At 46.0% G+C, this 12,749-nt stretch overlaps 1 long non-coding RNA gene across 1 annotated transcript in view; it reads left to right on the top strand.

Annotated features, from left to right (window-relative positions):
* The first annotated feature begins 1,639 nt into the window (after nucleotides 1–1,639).
* The window catches only part of LOC119966183, a 55,666-nt gene continuing 44,556 nt past the window's right edge, over nucleotides 1,640–12,749 (top strand). Inside the window, exon 1 of the long non-coding RNA XR_005460691.1 lies at nucleotides 1,640–1,851. This is a non-coding gene — a long non-coding RNA (uncharacterized LOC119966183). The remainder of the gene's footprint in view (nucleotides 1,852–12,749) is intronic.

Genomic DNA, 12,749 nt, shown 5'->3' with positions numbered 1-12,749 from the left:
ATTAATATTTCACTTGTACTCACGTCAGAATCGAATGTCAGAGGTCAAAGTCCCACATCAGTAAATAATCTAGGCTGTCACTCAGTACTAAAGGATTGCTAAATTGAAGAATGCAGTTCTTTGTACAAGACATTAAACCAGTTATTTTGCTTGTGACTGTGGTGTGGCAGACGTTACAAAATCCAGTGGCACTCTTTGAAGAATCAAAGGGAATCCTTCACTCAATTTCTCTCAAGTAGTTACGCAGATTAACTGCTCACTCAGCCAGTTGCTCTTTATAGGCATTTGCTTTGCACACATTTGACAAATTTAAAGCCCTCCCATGTGGCGAGGTTTGAATTTACATTGGAGTATTTGATGCAGAGTGGGGATCCCGCCATCTTCCAACCTCTGCCTTGATTAGGCGTAGGGAGGGAAATTTCATGGATGGTCTTCCCACCCTGGAGCTAATTGAGCCGCTAAAGTTGACAATTAATACACACTTCAGGGCTTCATCCTGCCTCTGTTGGTATTCAACCAGTGGTGGGTGGGTGAATCGCCACAAGGGGAGAGCAAAAATCAATACCCTGTCATGTTTCCTTGCAGAATCTTGGGGAGATGGGGGGAGGGGGGAATTGGAGCATCAGAAAAGTGCCACTGAGAGCCACTCCCTGCCAGCGGCCTTTTCCTGGAAGCCCCATCCTGCACTCACTCACTCACCTGTGGCCTGGATCTCTTACTGATCTGGAGCGTCTGCATTACCAACCGCTGACAGTGTCCACCCGGTTGCACTGACGGCAAAAAGGAATTGCCAGCCTCTGATTGGCATGCAGATGCAGCAGATAATAAGGAAAGCAAATGTAATGTTGGCATTTATAGCAAAAGGAATAGAGTATGAAGGTAAAGAAGTGTTGTCGCAACCCTACAAGACATTGGTAAGACCACACCTGGAGTATTGTGCACAGTTTTGGTCCACTTAGTTGAGGAACAATGTAATGGCTTTGGAGGCAGTTCAAAGGAGGTTCATTAGATTGATTCCAGAGATGAGGGCATTGTCATATGAGGGGAGTTTGAACAGTTTAGGCCTATACTCTCTAGAGTTTAGATGAATGAGGTGAGATCTAATTGAGGTATACTAAAAGGTGTGGCTAAAGTAGATGTGGAGCTGATGTTTCCTCTTGTGGGGCATTCTAAAACGAGAAGTCATAATCTTAGGAATTAGAGGTAGCAAATTTCAAACAGATTTGAGGTAAAACTATTTTTCCCAAAGGGTTCTGAATCTGTGGTATTCATTACCCCAGAGTGCGGTGGATGCAGGGACAGTGAGTAAATTTAAGGAGGAGTTAGACAGATTTTTAATTGCTAATGGGTTGAAGGGTTATGGAGAATGGGCAGGACAGTGGAGTTGAGGCCAGGATTGATATCAGCCATGATCACATTGAGGGTGTTAGGCTCGGGAGGCTAAATTGCCGACTCCCGCTCCTGGGTCATGTGTTCTTGGGAGGAAATGCTCTGACTGATTTTGCAATCCAGCTCTTGGTCTGTAACATTCTAGGTAGCAGCTGAGGAACATATCAGCCATGATAGAATGGTGGAGCAGACTCGATGGGCCGATTGGCCTAATTCTGCTCCTATCTTATGAACTTATGATGTAGCACGACTCCTCATCTATCTCATTGCAGGACAAATTCAAGCACAACTGGCGTGAGCTGGTCAGCCTACCGAGGTCATGCCTGAGCTGAAAACCCTGATGTCCTTAGAAGAGAGAGCCCTTGAGCTGGCTGGAGAGGAACAGGAACACATTTGTGCAGAAGACAAGGTGGGGGCAAGAGACAAAAGTAAGAACACATTCACCCATGATGCAAGCCTCAGGTGAGTTAATTTTCTCCTTTCAGTCAGCCTCTGTGATGAACTAATTCCATCTCCCTTCCCTGGCAGGTCGGTCAGCCCCAACCATCTTCATGCTCACTGGGGACTGCAGACCCGAGCAGCTCCAAGGGAGACACCTCAGAGATGAACATCGAAGAGCGTCACAGCTGTCACCCTCACAAAAGGGTGACATGGTAGCACAGTGGTGAACACTGTTGCTTCCCAGTACCAGGGACCCGGGTTCGATTCCCGGCTTGGGTCGCTGTCTGTGCGGACTCTGCACATTCTCCCTGTGTATGCGTGGGTTTACTCTGCGTGCTCCAGTCTCCTCCCACAAGTCCCGAAAGACATGCTTGTTAGGTGAATAGGACATTCTGAATTCTCTCTCAGTGTACCTGAGCAAGCGCCGTAATGTGGCGACTAGGGGGTTTTCACCGTAACGTCAGTGCAGTGTTAATGTAAGCCTACTTGTGACACTAATAAACAAAACACAGTGGTTAGCATCCTGCCTCGCAGTGCCAGGGACCCGGATTCGATTCCGACCTCGGCTCACTGTCTGTGCGGAGTCTGCACATTCTCCCCGTGTCTGCGTGGGTTTCCTCCGGGTGCTCCGGTTTCCTCTCACAGTCCAAAGATGTGCAGGTTAGGTGGATTGGCCATGATAAAATTGCCCTTAGTGTCCAAAGGTTAAATGGGGTTACGGGATAGGGGGGAGTGTAGGTCTAGATAGGGTGCCCTTTTAGAGCGATGGTACAGATTTTATGGACCGTATGGCCTCCTTTTGCACTGTAGAGATTCTATGGAAAAGCACCCTTCCCCATCGTAGATACTTGCACAGCAGTAACTAGTAGGCATGATTCTGGATCACTTGTTGATGAGTACCTCATAACTGATCCATAGCAGGTGGAGGCAGGAATATCCTAGAGAACCGCCCCGTGTCCAATGATGTGCCACAGGGTCCGGTCCTCCCAGAGCTACAGAAGATACAAAGGCAGAGTCGCAAGCATCAATAGGGATGACAGCATCTCTTCTTAGGCTGCAAGACCAACTGGACAAGTCCCAGTAGCTTCTATCTGAGGAGATGGTTCCATCACTCCGACGCAATGAGGCCAACATTGCAAAGAGAACTTGGTGCAGGACATGCACTCAAAGGTGGGGAATATCAGCTCCATCGTTTCAGTCATGACCTCCAGGGCTGAGGGCATGAGTCCCAAGGTTCAGGACTTCAACTACCTGGTGCAGTCACTGTGGAAATCTACGAGTGTCAGTGCCAGATGATGGTGAGGCTTCTGGATCTCACTCCAGCTGCCCCTCTATCCCATGGAAGAATGCAGTGTGCCCAAGCACCCGAAGGGAAGATGATTGGCAGGATCACAGCCCGGATCTTTTCACCCAGGTGATTCTAGGGGTGTCTAGCCCATCTGACACCTCATTCCTGTGAGCGACACTCCCCCAGCACAGTGCACCGAGGAGGGCAACATTGCAGCATCCATACAGCCCGAAAGTAGGCTGGGAAACCTCGAAGACTAGGCTCCCCAGGGGATGCCAATCAAGGTCATCTCAGGCAACAGGGCGTGGAAGTCAGAAGGTCACCTCAACTTAAGCTGTGGATCCTGAGGATAAACCTAGACATAGCAGGAGGGTGTGGAAGAGTAAGAAGCGACAGTCACTGAGTGGGCATAGGTGAACCTTGGCACTAGTGGAGATAAGTCACCATCGTAATAACTCACTTGTATTAAAAATCCCATAGTTCACCCTTAAAGAACCTCCATGATGTCATGTCATGATGCCATGCTCCACAACCCCCCCCCCCCCCCCCCCCCCCCCCCGCACACACTCGGCATTTCATCCCTGAGCAGTGTGTGAATGGCAACGCTATGCCTCTCCCACCTTCCAAACTGACGATGCCGTAAAGCAGCCCTGCTACTGGCATGGAACCTGCAGCCTCACCCCCCCCATCCATGGAAGGGTCAACCCCCCAACAGTAATGCTCATGCCTCTCATGTCTTCCAGCATTCTCTCGTAATGAGGATGGCATCTGCTGAAAAAGTGTGACTCTTCCCACCTTGTCAGTAGGTTGAGAGGCAGTAGCAGCTGAGATGTGACATTCACTTTTTCTGGGCCCATAGATCACCCTGTTCAATGGCAGGTCATGTTCAGCTCTCTGTCAGGCAGGAGTCAGACATTTTGCAGAGGATAAGTGGAGCATCACTCTGCCCTCACTGCAAGCCATCATCATTGTGATGCAATGCATAAGCAATCATGTATATAATGATGTAAATGACCTCCGACCAGCAGGTGGCAGTGTAAATGTACCATGCGACACTATACCTTGCGGAGTTAGGAGATAGTCATGTTAGTGGATCATCATACTTGCAATAGCTCTAGAATAATTTATCAGTATTGGTAGTTTGTAATATATTTCTTATAGTTATCTTTACCACACATTTGTTTTATAATAAAATACTATACTGATCAAGACATAGACGTGCATCATTTCAACCGGCCAAGCACCAGAATGTAACAATCCTTCAGTGCTGGCCAATCTCTATAGCGCCCTGTCCACTAATGTTTCCACCATCATGATGACCTCCCGCAGGCACGACAGTAGTGAGAAGATGTAAGATCCCATGGTGGGAGAGGTCCTCACACCTTAGTCCTGCTCATCCCCAAACCGAGAGTCCATGAGAGCATCCCAAGTCCTGCGCCCCATGTGGGCTTTGGCCATCTCCTGAGGTTCTTCCTCCTCTTCCTCCACGGGGCTGGTTTAGTACAGTGGGCTAAACAGCTGACTTCTAATGCAGAACACTGCCAGCAGCAAGGGTTCAATTCCCGTACCAGCCTCCCCGAACAGGTGCCGGAATGTGGCGACTAGGGTTTCTCACAGTAACTTCATTGAAGCCTACTTGTGACAATAAGCAGTTATTATTATTATTACACCACACTCTTTGACATCCTCATCATCTGAGGAGATGTGGCATTGCTGCATGTCCTCCTCATCCAGCTGCTCAGCCTGCTGCAGTGCCAGGTTGTGCAGAGTGCGGCTGACCACTATAATGCAATAATATATTGGAGGGCTCCCCTGACTGGCAGAGGCACAGGATCCGCATCTTGAGCAGGCCAGCCACCTGTTTGATCAGCGCATGCTTTGGTGGATGAGCCTCATTGTCGCGGGTCTCTGCCGGTATTTGGGCCCTCTGCACTGGTGTCATCAGCCATCTCCTGAGTGGGTACTCTTTGTCCCTGAAGAGCCATCTCTCCGGTCACTGCCCTCCCTTAAACACATCTGGGATCTGCGAGTGCCCCAAAACATAACTGTCATGGATGCTCCCTGGACAATGGGCACAAACCTGCATAATGTGTATCGTGGTTGCAGACGATCTGGGCATTGAGGGAGTGGTATCGTTTGTGATTTATAAATGGCTATCCACGCCACCATGGGGAATGTGGGTGCATTCGATGACACCCTTTACCTGGTGCATGCCTGCTACGCAGGCGAAGCCCATGTCCCTGGCATCCTGGTTCGTCTGGTCCTTTTCCAAGTTGCTGTACATGTGGGTCCTTGCAAATAATGCATCCGTGACCTTCCTTATGTGCTTGTGTGCGGCAGACTGGTAGATGCTGCACAGGTCACCCAGGCAGCCTTGAAACAACATGCTGGCATAGAAGTTCAGAGCGGCAGCTACCTTCAGGGCCACAGGCAGCGAGTTACCTCCCAGTCCATGTGATGCCAACTCTTGCATCACCTGGCACATATGGTCCACTGTCCCTTGGGACGGATGCAGTCTTCTCTGACACTGAACCTCTGACATTTGGAGGTAGAATCACAGAATACTACAGTGCAGAAGAGGCCCTTCAGCCCATCCATTGTGCACTGATGCATGAAAGGCCCTGACCTGCCCACCGTATTCCACTTGCCAGCAACAGAAGTCTTATTCTTTCATGATATATGGGCATCACTGGCAAAGTCACTTCTAGACCAGGCGAGATAAGAATGGCAGATTTTCTCCCCTAAAAGACATTACTGAACCAGATGGGTTTTTATGACCACTGACAATGGTCACCATTAATTATCTTTTTAATTCCAGATTATTATTGAAATTAATACCGCCAGTTGCCATGGTAGGTATTGCACTCTTGTCCCGAGCTTTAGCATGGGCCTCTGAATTACTAGACCAATGGGATTACTACTGCGCCACTGTCGCCCCGCAGCTTGGGATTTCCAAATATACCATCTATATTATAACTGTTTGTATTAAACAGCACCAGGTCTTCAGCACATTACAGAATTGGTTCTATTTCAAATGCCTTCAAAAGAAAGGGGGTTTATACTGAATGTGTGCATTGCTGGTGCAATGAGCCACATACATCTGCTTTAGTTCACAGAGTACCAAACTATTAAAGAGCAGGCGCATCTAAAGAAGTACTTCATGTACAAGACCGCACAGTTGAGGCAGCATTAAATTTCAGCCTCATAAAATCCTAGTTATGCACTTTGAACTCTTGTTTCAATATGCTGCATACCATTAACCGTTTTATTAATGAAGGCAGGAGCTACTCAAATATCCACTAGCATAGTTTATATTTAGACTTAAAGAAAATTCTCAAATAGGTTAAGCCAGGGGTGGGCAAACTTTTCCGTGCAAGGGCCACATTCAGAAATTCACAATTTTAAAGGATCGCATAGTATATTAAGTAAAATAATTACTTCACCCGGTTATGTTTCTGGGCGCCTCATATAGAACAGAGAACATAGAACAGTACAGCACAGAACAGGCCCTTCAGCCCTCAATGTTGTGCCGAGCAATGATCACCCTACTTAAGTCAACGTATCCACCCTATACCAGTAAGTAACCCAACAACACCCCCATTAACCTTAAAAAAAAAAAAATTTTTTTTTTTTTTAATGACCTGGTGGGCCGCATAAAGACCTTTGCCGGGCCGCATGCGGCCCACGGGCCATAGTTTTCCCACCCCTGGGTTAAGCATTTTCAAAAAATCTCTGGGCATTGAATATTTTATGCTTTGGAGGGGGCTAACATTGGAGTATTTGTTCTTGATGTCTTTTCAAGAAAAAAAAACTTGAATCTAGAATTGACTGATAAAAAAACTAATGTAAATATCTTTATTTAAATTAAGTTGTTGCTGTGTTATGCTCCTAAAATATGACATGGGTGATTTAAGACGCAACACGTTACTGGAAGAAATTAAACCCTTATGCTTTATCTGAAAATATTTAACCAAACTAATTTTCCTTCTAATAAGGCTGAAGTTTAATGCTGCCACACTTCAGCGTGATGCATACAAACATTACACCACACCTGCTTTGTACAAACTTGGCAGCCTATTCAATTCACAGTGAACTCGAACAGAGTGGCTCAGTCCACCAGTCACCACATTTCCCATTTAAACTGTTTGATATTCAAGATATTTCAAGAAAAAACAGCTTAGTAATATGCAGGAGGATACAATAAATTTGGTGTACACCATTTACCAGTTTGGTATAACAGTATGATTGGAAAAATAAGAACGATTTGCATTTATATAGCACTTTTCATACCCACCGGATATCTCGGTGCTTTGCAGGCAATGAACATTTTTATGCGGTGCAGCCAAGCTGACAACTAACACGTGCCCAATAAACTCTCACAAACATCAATGTGACAATGAACAGATAATCTGCTTTATTGCGATGTTCATTGAAGGATAAACATTGGCCAAGTCACTGGGGATAACTTCCCTGCTCTTGTTTGAAATAGTGCCTTGGGGATCTTTTACATCCATCCAAGCAGGCAGATGGGGCCTCAGTTTGACATCTCATCTGAAAGACATAAGAACATAAGACATAGGAACAGCAGTAGGCAATTTAGCCCCTCGAGCTTGCTCTTCCATTGAAAAACATCATTGCCTCAATTTCACTTGCCCACATGCCCCCAATAACTCTTCACTCCCTTGTAGATCAATGTTCTGTCTGGCTCAGTTTTGAGTATATTCAATGGTGCTGAGTATATTCAGCACCCAATGTTCTCTGGGGTACAGACTTCCAAGGATTGACAATCCTTAGAGGAAAGAATTCCTCCTCATCACCGTGGGAGACCACTTATTTTTGAACTGTGCCTCCCAGTTCTAGATTTCCCCAAGGGGGGAGACATCATCGCAGTATCTGCGCTATCAAACCTGCTCAGATCACTTCTCATTCTTCTAAACTCTAATGAGTATAGGCCCAATCTAATTACTCACAGTACCTGCATGCTAACCTTTAGTGATTTATGCACAAGGACATCAGATCCCTCTGGACACAGCATTCTGTAGTCTATCTCCATTTAGAAAATATTTTGCTTTTCTATTCTTCCCACCAAAGTGGACAACCTCAAATATTTCCACATTATACTCCGTCTGTCAAATTTTTGCCACTCAGTTAGTTTATCTATATAACTTTATAGTCTCTTTGTGTACTCCTAACAACTTGCTCTCATACACATCTTTGTTTATTGAAGCCAAATTTGCTGATGATACTCTGTTCCCTCACCCATGCCATTAATATAGATTGTAAATAGTTGAGGTCCCAGCACTATGTCAGATGTAAGGCTAACTGGCCTATAGTTTCTAGCTTTCTGTCTCCGTCCTTTCTTGAATGGGATTCCACATTATTCACACCCACCGCCAACAAGGAACACACAGCAGGATTCACTATTGGTGGAATTGGAAAATCCCGGTGGCAACAGCCAGAAAATCCCAATGAGAGTCTTTCTTTCTCAATCAGATGTACTTTGAGATTTATCAAATATCTCCATAAATATCTGACCCTTTTAACTTATTTTCTCAGTCTACCTTAGCCACCTCTTGCTTCATACCAATATAACTGTCTCTATTTAAGTTTAAGGGACCAGTTAAGATCCGATTTCTGACAGTGCAGTACTTCCTCAGTACTTATTTCCCTTGTTTTCCTCCTCAAGCCCTAAAGTGGGACTTGAACCCAGAACCTGTTGTTTTACAAGTATTTTAAGGGTAAAAGGATAACTAGGGAAAGAGTAGGGCCCATTAAGGACCACAGTGGTAATTTGTGTGTGGAGCTGGAGGACATAAGTAGGGTTCTGAATGAATACTTTGTGTCGGTGTTCACGAATGAGAGGGACAGTGTGGGAATAGAAATCAGAGACAAGGATTTGGATAAAATTAAAGAAAGTAACATAGACAGAGAGGAGGTTCTGAGTGGTCTGGCAGGCTTAAAAGTAGATATACCTCCAGGGCCAGATAAAATGTATCCCAGCTGCTGAGTGAGGCAAGGGAAGAAATAGCAGGGGCGCTGGCAATAATTTTCAGTTCCTCGCTGGCAACAGGAGAGTTGGCGGAGGACTGAAGGATAGCCGAGTGGTACCATTATTCAAGAAGGGTGGAAGAGATAAACCAGAAAACTACAGGCCAGTCAGTCTAACCTTAGTTGTGGGCAATCTGTTGGAAGAAAATCTGAAAGACAAAATTAATCTACGTTTGGAGAAGCAGGGATTCATCAAGAACTGACAGTATGGTTTTGTTAAGCGGAGGTCATGTCTGAGCAACGTGATAGAATTTTTCGAAGCGGTGAGCAGGTGTATAGATGCAGGCAATGCATTTGACATAGCTTGCTTGGACTTCAGCAAGGCTTTTGATAAGGTCCCACATGGGAGACTGATGGCGAAGGTAAGAGCCCATGGGATCCAAGGAAATTTGACAAATTGGATCCAGAATTGGCTGAATGGCCGGAAGCAGAGGGCTTAGATTACAGCTGGCCAGATATGCTGATCAGTGGCAAATGGAATTCACTCCGGATAAGTGTGAGGTGATGCACTTGGGCAGGACTAACAAGACAAGTGAATACATGATGAACAGCAGTATACTGGGACGCACCAAGATCAGAGGGACCTTGGTGTGCATGTCCCTTAAGGTAGCAGGGCAGGTGGATACAGTGGTTAAGAAGGCATATGATATACTGGCCTTTATTAGCCGAGGCACAGAACTTGAGATTAGACAGCTTATGCTGGAACTGTATAAAATGTTGGTTAGGCCACAGCTAGAGTATTATGTGAAGTTCTGGAATCTGTGGGAGGGAACCAGAGCACCCGGAGGAAACCCACGCACACACGGGGAGAACATGCAGACTCCTCACAGACAGTGACCCAGCAGGGAATCGAACCTGGGACCTTGGTGCTGTGAAGCTACAGTGCTATCCACTTGTGCGACTGTGCTGCCTATCTTGTTTAACTACCCATGTTTCAGATGCTGTTTTGTGAACCCCTTACTGACTAGGAAATTCCCCTGACTGAGCCTTCCCAAAAATGACTCGGGACGGGATAGTGCTGACAAACCAGCACACTGGCCAACAGGGCAAAATTATACACCCACCCATCTCAATTCCCACCCCGGTCAACCTCCAAAATTCCTGCCCCTAATCCCATCGATCATCCCATTGTCCTATGCCTCGATGATCACACACTCAGCTCTAATCTTCCTAGATAGAGAATAATTCCTCTCTTTCTTTCAATTTTACAATTGCATAAATAACAAACATCAATCTGTTAAGTAGAGGATATCACATCAATCCTCATACCTCATGTAAACAGCCGTCAGAGCTAAGAAGCCTTAAATTAATTGTAGCTTGCCAGTCCGATGTTAATGTTGTCCAGCCCATGGATTACCACTGTGTCGCACAAGGATCAGTGTGATTTCATCTATTTCCATGAATTTAAAATAAATTTACTGGATATGGTTTTGAAAGTTCTTTCTAAAATACCTAAAGCCAGACAAACTCATTTACATCAAGCCAGAAACCCAACAACTGTTGCTAGTGTGAGAGCCGGAACAAAAAATATTCTGGAAACTAAACTAGAAGATGAAATTGCCGTGAATAACTTTCATCTTCTCTGTACTTCACAACATCTTGGGACATTTTGAGTGTTCAAGATGTTCTATAAATGAAAGTTTAACAATGCCTCAATAACACAGCTTACACACTCCAATGTGTCTGCCTTAATGCTGCATTGATATCATTATTGAGTTATAACTGTGAAGGGAAATGTTTCTTGGAAAGGAGAAAGAAAACTTTGATTTACAGCGTGCCAGATGTACAGTGCCTGACACTGTTCACACAGCAGCATCAGTACACATCTGCCAGTCGCAGCTCAAGGCTCACAACACAAACATTATGGGTACTTCCCTAGCTGTTGCAGTGAATTTCTCTGGCATGAAGTTCTTATTCCTAGTATTATTACCTGATCAGCAGGCTGTGTGTAATGAGGTCTCATCCCCCATTGGTTTAAATGATTAACAAATTGCTCATCCAAATTCAATCATTAGTACATACTGAAAAAGAGCAGTGACTATATTTAAAACACTCTGTTTGGTATTAAAGTTTTAGAACTCAGCATTGTGATTAATTAATCAGTATGCATGTACTTGGATATCGGGCGTACTTAATACTCTTCCAGGAAAATGTTGTTCAAGAACAATGCTATTTAAGTAATAAACACAGAAAGTGATGGAAATCTTCAGCGGGCCAAGGAGCATCTGTGGCTAAAACAGATAAGGGGCTCTATTCTATGGGTCTGTAAGCCACGGGCGCAAATCCCTTCATGGCTGCAACCTATCACAGGAGGCAGGTGCAGGGAGCCAGTAATGACACTCGTTTGGCTCTATGATCCCCATGGCATCAGGGAGTTCCCTTTCTTAACAGGAAAGGGTTCTACTCCCTTAATGTGTAGATGGTCTGTGACCACCTGATGAGGATCATGCCCATGTGTGCATCCTTTCCAGGGAGCGTGCATGATAGCTTCATCCTTAGCCAGTGTCATGTACCTGGGATATTCAAGCACCACCGCAGGCTGCAGGGATGGCTCATTGAGGACAAGGTTTACCCTCTGAGGTCTTGGCCGGTGATGCCATTGTGGAGCCCCCAATGCAGAGGCCCAGTACAATGAGGCTCACAGTCCAAATGGTTTGTGATAGAGAGGTGTATCAGGCTTTGGAAGATGCCCTTCCGCTGCATTGACATATGTTCAATGGGTCCTCAAAGGGTCTCCCGCATCATCGTGGTCTGCTGTGCCTTTCATAACTTTGTGCAGCAGTGGGGCAAACAGATGACCAGGAGGGGCAGAACATTTCTCCTGATGAGAAGGAAGTCTAGGAATGAGTGGAGGGAGAGGCTGAAGAGCAGCTAGGGAATGGTGGCCAAGTAGAGATGAGAGTTCAAATGGGGAGGAAGACAATGGATGCCCTCATTGCTTCCTGCTTCACACCGCTCTACAACACCTCGCATGACCCCTCCGCAACCAAGGGAGGGCATCCACCTGAAAACAGATCTTCAGGGTGCTGGGCCCGGGGAGCCCTTGTGCCTGCTTAGCCTGTCAATGCAGGAGGGTGACGATGACTCGCAGTGAGGAGAGCTCTGCTGCTTCTGAACCTTTGCTTATGTCTGATTCCTGTCTGCTATTGCCAGACTCCCCGGCTCATGTGCGAGTGAGGTTCAGGCTTAAATCCCTGTCCCAGAGGTGTTTTAGGGGCGAGGGTCTAAGTTTCACTGATTAATGCCAAAGTCCTTTCAGGACGTATGCTATTCCTTGTTGTAGTGCACCTGACCATTTCCCTTACATTGAGAGTCTGTGGAAATATCAAGTCTAGTTGGGGTGAAGACCTACCCCAGTGGGAGGAGGGTCAAAGAGCATGAGGCCTTAAGATTGTGAAATGCAATTGTGACATTTCATTATGACCCCAACTATGGTGCCCAACTTCAGCCATGCCCACTCATTGCCCCTGCAAATCCTTACCCTTGCGAATCCTCCCACCATGTCTCGGTATGTTCCCAGGATTCATATCAGAGGTGCAGGCGGCCTGCTGTCTTCCATGCCCTGTTGCATGAGATGCCCTTC

Source organism: Scyliorhinus canicula, chromosome 5 (assembly GCF_902713615.1).
Source record: "Scyliorhinus canicula chromosome 5, sScyCan1.1, whole genome shotgun sequence".
Classification (NCBI taxonomy): Eukaryota; Metazoa; Chordata; class Chondrichthyes; order Carcharhiniformes; family Scyliorhinidae; genus Scyliorhinus; species Scyliorhinus canicula.
Note: the sequence above shows the minus strand (reverse complement) of the source record. Positions and strands in the feature narration are given on the sequence as shown.